The sequence below is a fragment of the Tasmannia lanceolata genome, unplaced genomic scaffold (assembly GCF_043159265.1).
Source record: "Tasmannia lanceolata isolate RefF3 unplaced genomic scaffold, GAP_Taslan_0.1 ptg000037l, whole genome shotgun sequence".
Lineage (NCBI taxonomy): Eukaryota > Viridiplantae > Streptophyta > Magnoliopsida > Canellales > Winteraceae > Tasmannia > Tasmannia lanceolata.
Window position 1 is genome coordinate 4,242,560 of NW_027518714.1, and position 8,508 is coordinate 4,251,067.

The window sequence follows — 8,508 nt, forward strand, 5'->3', positions numbered from 1 at the left end:
CCCTTTTCGTTTTGGATTTGGATTCCTTTCTATTAGACTCAAAATTGCGTTTGATCGAGTCCAGTAATCAAGAGATTTTGTATAATGAGTGGGTCTGAGGGTTAGGATCATCCCATGGAGATGATTTACGGCATACGGCCTACTTACGCTATGGCCCATCAAATGAATGGTTTGGATCAACTTAAGCAGTTGGCCCCACTGTACTTTCTGAAAAATACTGAACTTCACCTGCACTCATCATACAAAATCTCAATAAGCAAAATCAATTCTCAAAATAAAAAATTTAAGGCCCTGTTGGTTTGTGCAAAATCCAACATTTTGACACCAAAACCAGTGTGAAATCAATTTTGGACTAGAATTGATTGTATGTCCCAGCAATATGTGTATCTCTGCTGGATGTACAATCGATTTGTCCAAATTCATTCTCCAACTGCAAAGCATTTTGCCAAGAGTCATTTTTTTTTACTCCAAATCGGTTCTCTAAATTCAAAGCACCGCTTTGAATATAAAAAAAAAAAACATTTGTAGGATGGGTTGGGCTTGTAGCTTAACGGTGGAGGCTTTGTGTCTCACAACCTTCAGGTGGCAGGTCCCAGCATACCTACCAAAAAAATTGTAGGAATTGTAGCTTTCACGTCCCGTAAAAGTCACTCTTAACGAATATTAGGTTATACTGGAGATTGTGTATGTGAAATCTTTTAGAATATCACCAAGCAAACCATATAATCTTCTTCCCATACCGAATGGAAAACTGAGATTGAACCTCCAACCTCAAGGTTGAAGAAAAAAGCCTTTACCAATGGAGGTAGAGGCTCAACCTCAAAGGACAAGGGATCTTCTTATCACGATGGACGAAGCATCACGTAAACAGAGCATAACTGGGACCCAATAAGTGTCTTTTAGGCCCTGTTCACTTGTTTTCCCGAGAAAGGAAAAGAAAAGGTTTCTCGGGAATCTGACGTGGCATTAGGAAAAGAAATCTAGGGAAATTGTGTAGGAAAATGTTTCCCGCGCCTGTTCACGTACGCAGGAACTGTGCAGGAAAAGGTTTCCTGAGAAACTGCTTGCCCACCTTTTTTCATTAGTTTTCTCGGGAAAGCAAATCCGACCAAAATAGTGTGATTTGGTTTCCCACACTTGTGAGAAAAGAGACATTTCCACATCATATTTAGCAATTTCCATGTCATTATTTGACATTTTCTACCTGGGCTTGTTACTTTCTCAGGAAAGCAAGTGAATACCAGAATTCTGTCTTGTCAAGGTCTTGTCGAGGAAAAAAGAGGCTGTTTTCCAGGGATTTGCTTTCCCGGGAACGCAAGTGAACAGAGCCTTAGGAAAAAGCATGAAAGTGAAATTTTTTTAGCATTTTCCTTACCGACCATGAGATGTGGATCATGTGGTGGTTGGGGGAGCGAATAGAAAGTGGCGCATTAGCAATTGGCACGAGAGTGACAGTTGAGAAGGAGAAAGGAGAAAGGAGAAAGGAGAAAGGAGAAAGGATCCTATCCCAACCACCCCAATCAATCCAGATGTAATGGCTAAAGTCGGTAGACGCGGGGGAAACTTTCAAAAAGGGCCTTTTGACGGAATGAGAAGAATAAGCACATGCCGCGTCGTGGCAATATCCCACATGAATGGAGTTATCCTAAAAACTACTCAAATCAATGGAATGGGATCATCCAATGGCCCTCATTTTTATGACAGAAGCGTAGTGGGGCCTAAAAAATTGATTGGTTTAGATCATCCATTGAGTGGGCCCTACTGTCCCTTTTGCACTTTCAATGAGTGTCAATGGCCCTGATTCAAATCAAATCCACCTATGTCTAGGTCATGACCTGCTCGGATCCAACCCTCAATATTTGAATCCAAGTGAATTCAGATTCAGACGATCCATCCATCAGATTATATAAGATCCAACAAAAAAAAACTAGAAACTGTTTTACTATCATTAATGGTGCGGTGGAAGCGTGCGGAAAAAGGCTAAGATCACACCGTTTCAACCAGGGGCGGAGCGAGGAATTTGCTTGAGAGGGGCAGAGAATGGTTATATAGCGTGCTGAGGCACACAATTTTACACTTCATGTTTTAATAGGTGGGCCTCCATCTCCCCCTACCCCATGCATAAGGTGGAGCTTACAATTTAAATCTCATTTGATGTGGTGGGGCCCACTTTTTACATCTCATGTTTGTGGGGATCCCATTCTACCCACTTCTTAGAATGATCCAAATGTTCATTTGTTGGGCCACAATGTAAATAGGCTGCACTGTGTAAGTTATCTCCGTAGGATTATCCTAACACTGATCTACAGAGGTTTCTATAATGGGCAATCCCATTGTAGATCGGATGGTTAGGAGATGATTTAAGGGGTGCCCAGCCTATTTACAGTGTGACCCAAGAAATGAACAGCTTGGATCATCCTATGAAGCATGAAGTGGGTCTGCAGTACTTTTTGAAAAATTCTGGACTTTACATGCACACAACATATGAAATCTCATGTAGTTAAGGTGTGGCTCCCATGTCCAGATTTTTTTATGTTCTTGATTACTTAGTCAGAGAGAGCATTAATCTAGATGAAAGAGAGAGGGCATTAATTTATGTGAGAGAGACAGACAGAGGGACTTATGACAAAAATGCCTAACTAAAAGTCTAGAACCACAAGTCATTTCCATAGGATGATACTAACACTCCGATATGTAGTGAGAGTGCACATTATAGAAACCTCAATAGATCGGAAGCATAAGACCATCCTATAAAGATGACATCCGGGCTGCAACCTATTTAAGTTGTGGCCCCAAAAGTGAATGGTTTGGATCATCCTATGAAGTGGACCCCACAGGACTTTTTGAAAAATACTGAACTTCTCTAGCCACACCATATAAAATAAAAGCCCTGTTTCAATAATGGTAATTTACTCTTTACTTTGCACTATTGATCGTAGAGTACATTTTGAGAATTGCAACAACTTTTAAAAGCTGATTAACATAGTGTAAGATAAAGGGTGTAATGTCATTATTGAATCAAGGGTATGGGAATATCTTTTCGCTAAAAAATTAAGTAGTGTAAATAAAGTGTTAGGAATTAACAACGCAGCAGCATAACAATGTAGAGTTAAACGGAAATCACACAAGCAGAACACACAGATTTACATGGTTCACCCAACCAGTTTGGTATGGGCTACGTCCACGACAGAGCGACAAGCCAATGATTCCACTATTCTGAAGAAGAGATTACAAACCCTCACACCTCTCTAGGGCGTCTCCTGATATCACATCATTTTTATATGGCGTTCTCAGGCGCATTACAATAAATGGAAAAACCCTAATTCGTGAAAGTACAAAACTACCCCAGTATAAAAATACCTTAGAAAATCCTGGCCGCAGTCGGGGAAAAGTATACAGTACTTTCCGGACTAGACTGAGATCAAGCTTCACCAATAACATAAAGGGTGCAATGTCATTATTGAATCAAGGGTATGGGAATATCTTTTTGCTAAAAAATTAAGTAGTGCGTTACTTTCGTGCAACAAGTAAATGTTTACATAGTTGTCTTACAATCAAGGTTTTAAATTTCGTCTGGAATCCAAAATTTCGGATTTCGGTCAAGACCGAAACCAAAATTGTTGAAATGTACCAAATTTCTAAAATTTCATCGATTTCTGCAAAATTTGAAAAAATAATAATTTTTTATTCATTTCCCAAATTTCAGCTGAAATTACCGCCCGAAAATTCAAAATTCTGTGTCTTTACCGAATTTCGGTATTTCGGTTGAAATTTCAGTGTCAGCTAGGTCCAAAATACCCTCGAAATTGAAATTCAAAACCTTGCTTACATTATTAAAGGGAAATGATAAATGCGCCCCTTTTCATCACTTGGGACACCCAGCAACAACGTATCAATGACTGGAGAGGGGCTGATGTACTTCACGTCAGAAGTATTCAATGGGTTTGATTGCCACATACACTGCAGTTGGGTGTCCCATGTGATGAAAAGGGGCACGTTTATCATTTCCCTTACTAAAATACCATTATAAGTTATCTTAAACAATATTATGAAAATTCCTAAGATAGCCTTGTATCCTACATTAAACTATACAAAACATGTGGCATTTTTGTTATTGCTTGGTTCCTAATCAGATGTGGACATGTCCGCAAATCTTCAATACAATCCAGAACTTTTTTGTGCCCAAATCGGATCCTAAATATGGATCCATGTTGGATTGAAATTATTGTTAAGGTCCATTTTAATCAGATCGGATTCTAAAGATCTATTGGACAATCTGGGACCATTAAAATATGGACCCACAAAAAGATTCGCATTGGACCCATTTGTGCCTCTGATTGAATCCGTTGGGACTTTTGCAAAAAAACGTAATAAAGAGATGCCAGTTTTGTACTCTGCAGTTCACAAGGTGCTTTTGCTTTAAGACAACGTCTACCTCAGTGCCTCACCAAACAATGTGGGTGTCCACGTGCTTCTTCGCGTGGCAAAGCCCAACCCATAATTGTAGCTTCCTTTTCACGGGATACAGTGGTTACAACGTCAAATCAAACGCATCGGCAAACTTGTAAGGCGCGAATGTGGCTAGACTGCTCAATTTTCTAATGAAGTGTCCCATAAAAAAATGACATTACACCTCCAGTTGAACTGGAACTAGGGGTGCAACTTGGGTCTGGCTCAAGCTTAACCCCACGAGTTCAACCCGATTTTGCCTCAGGCTGGGTTGGGCTGGGCTAGGGTTGGGAAAAGCCAACGCAATTTAATTTCGGGTTGGGTTAGAGTTGAGGCCTTGGAAACCCGACCCGACTCAAACTCGACCTCCGTCCTCTAACTTTATCATGGTTTTGTTAGCAATACGTTTTTTCTTGTATTTTTCCTTCTCCAAGGGGCGGGCCCCGTGGAGTGGGTCTGACACGGTTAGTGCTGCTGGAAAACAAAGCCGTGGGGGGGTGTGGAAAACCCAGAACTGGACAATATCTACAAAGTGGGGGCGGAGCGTAGCATTATGGAATTGAAAAATCCCACTTTCGAAATGGAGGAAAAGTAACTGGGCTATATATGTAGATTTCTCCTTTCCGTGTGTAGACGGCATCTCCAAGGGGTGAGTACAATTAGTGCTGCTGGAAAACAAAACTGGGGATGTAACGCATGGGCGTAGTGGCAGATTGAATTGAGGCGGCAAAAACAAGCAGCAGATAACTTGTTGTAGAGATAGCAGCAGGTGACTCTCTCATAGAGGGTCAAAAGAGCAACAGGTGGCTCTAGTGGACGTTATCTAAAAAGCAACAATAAGCAACCAAATTTTATCCCAATAATGATCAAAACGTTTTACAATGATGCATATTTATAGGCTTTTGAAAAGACTAATGCTAATCCTAATCATACGTTAATTAATTTCCTACTCTAAAGAAACTTCCCAAAACAAAAAACTCCTAACCTCAATCAAATTCCTAAAAATCCTCTAACTAAATCTATATAAAAGTGAAACTATTAACTAATTCCTTTTCTTGGACGTTACATCTAAAGAAAATTGCTAAAATTACTTAAAGCAAATCTTAAATAAAATCAAACTAAAATAGGACTCTCTTGAAGATTAGTAATCAACGTGGACCGTTGATTTGAGCGCCACATAATATCTTCTGAGTAGAGGGATTCTGACGGTCCGATCAAGTTTTTAATGATCTTGATCGTTGATCTTCTTAAGTGCGCAAGATGCATCTGCATCATGATGTTGGAAAATTCAAAACCGAAGAATATCTACACAATGGGGTCGGGGCGTGACATTATGGTATCAAAGAGAGAACTCGCACACTTCAATGTTCTAGTAAGGACATTGGGCCCTAAGAGGGGTGGATTGAACGATCACACATCGGAAAAGCGCTTTTAAAGCATCTCCAAGGGGCGGGCCCTGCGGAGTGGGTTGGGCATGGTTGGTGCTGCTGGAAAACAAAACTGGGGAGGGTGGAAAATCCAGAACCGAACCGGACAATATCTACACAGTGGGGTTGGGGCATGACATTATGGGATTGAAAGATCTCCACATCGGAAAGGGAGGAAAAGTTACTGGGCTATATATGTGGATTTCTCCTGCCCTTGTGTAAACGCATTTTCAGCATCTCTAAGGGACGGGCTCGCGGAGTGGGTCTGGCCCGGTCAGTGCTACTGGAAAACAAAGTTGGGAAGGGTGGAAAACCCAGAATCAGACAATATCTACACAGTGGGATCGGTGTGGCATTATGGTATCAGAGCGAGACTTCCCACAGTATGATGTGCCAGCGAGGATGCTGGGCCCTAAGCGGGGTGGATTGAAAGATCCTACAACAGAGAGGGAGGAAAAGTTATAGGGCTATATCTGTGGATTTCTCCTCTTCCTGTGTAGATGCGTTTTTCAACATCTCCATGGGGCGGTCCCTGTGGAGTGGGTCGGGTACGGTTAATGTTGTTAGAAAACAAAACCGGGAATGGTGGAAAACCCAGAACCGGACAATATCTAGACAGTGGGGTCCAGGTGCGACATATGGTCTAGAAATACTACGAAAGTGAATAGAATATATGTTTTCCAACCTGATGGTATGTTCTCCTCATTTAACACCTCCTCAAATCTTTCTCTCCCACCTCTCTACTTATCTTACACCAGGCAAACAAATAATCCATGAATATTTTTTCAAAGGTTGATAAACACGCCCTACATCTTTTACCAACTATGCCTATGCCAATCCTTCTTTGGTTCTTATTAGAATTCCAAGTACTTTGATCCGGCTGGACTAGCCCGCCTCAAAATTTTGAAAGTGTAGAGATGTTTTACTAGGTCCAATTCGGTGGCTATCATCACCTCTGTAGCTGCCACTACTCTCCATTCTACATGTGCCCATGAACAGTGACCACAAAAGATTAAGCATCAAGCCCCATAATGGATGTTAAAGTTTAAGAATCGAGTGCACCGTGGATGTTGTGCGTCGGAACAAAAAGTCACACCAATCAAATGAGAAAAAGGAAACCATACAACTTTGAAAGGGGAGTGTTGGCAATTTCACAAAAAGCCTTGTGCACGGCCCCTCTTCAAGCTGAATTTGTCTTAATCATTTAATTCCAATGAGGCGTCACTCCACCCCTTTTAACTTGGTTTGACGTCAAATAGTGTTAAAGTTTCCAATGGGGGCCACCAAAATACAAGAGTTGTGAACGGGGGACACAATTTTGAATTTTTTTTAAAGAGTTTTGATAACCCCCTTTTGAGAATTTGAATCCAAGAAGATCTTAACCGTGCATAGGTCCGAAAGCGACAACTCTACGTGTCAATTGCTAGGCTGTCGCACGTTCCCTCTGAATATCATTGTTGTCTGACAGCAATAGTGATGGGCTTACCGACGGGAGATGATAAATTCGCACTCTATGTAGGATAATTCGCACCCCTGGAACATGAATTGGCATTAACACTTACCCTCCTTTACAAGGGAGCGAATTATCCTTCAGGGCGTGCGAATTTATCATTGCCATTAGTCCATTACCGACAAACTGCTTTGAGCCATAGCCTGCGCTCCGGGCTTACGGCTTTATCGCATCCTTGAATATAAAATGAAGAAAAATACTGGTCCTTGCCAAGGTTTAAAATTTCGGTTTCGGTGTCGAAATCTGGTACAAAAGTCGAAATTTCGGTTTCAGTGAAATATTAAATGAATTTAAAAAAAAAAGATTTTTTGGGTCAAATTTCGGAAAAACCAAAATTTCAAGAAATTCTGAAATTTCGGCCGAAATAAGTGACCGTTTCGGTTTTTAGTGGTTTCAGTGTCGATCTCCACCGAAATTTTGTATTTCGGTCGAAATTTAAAACCATGGTCCTTGCCAAACCCCAGCTTCCAACAAAAAGAAAGAAGAAAAATAAAAAATGTATTCATGCCCATCGTTGTTGCTCACTATCATATCAATACCACACCTTGAAATCTAATATGTTTCAGTTGTTATTTTACGTACGGTTCTATTATCCTATAGTTTTAAATTTTGGAAATCTAATTAGTTTCCGTTGTCATTTTACTCACCGTTCTATAATCACCCTGATTTTAAAATTCAAAATTTCGGCCGAAACAAAATTCATAACAAATTGGATTTTTACAGATTTTGACCGAACGAAATTTTGTTTTTTACCGCTATTTACAAAATTTCTTCAGAAATATTAAAGATTTCTACTGGAATTTTAAAAATTTCTCCCGAAATTTAAAGATTTACACCAAAATTTTAGAAATTTCAGTGAAAATTTTATGAAAACCAAAATATAATCTTTTTTTTTTTTTACATAATTTCAGCCATGGCCGGAACCAACATTTAAATCCTTGATTATCATGAGGTTGTGTTTGTGTGAAGTCCATTATTTTTTAAGAAGTACCGTGGGCCCACTTTATAGGATGATCAAATCATTCATTCATTGAATTGCAACCTGAATAGAAAGGATGTACCTCTAATCAATTTCTTAGGATGATCCTAACCCTCTGACTATCGGGCTCACAAGTCACACAT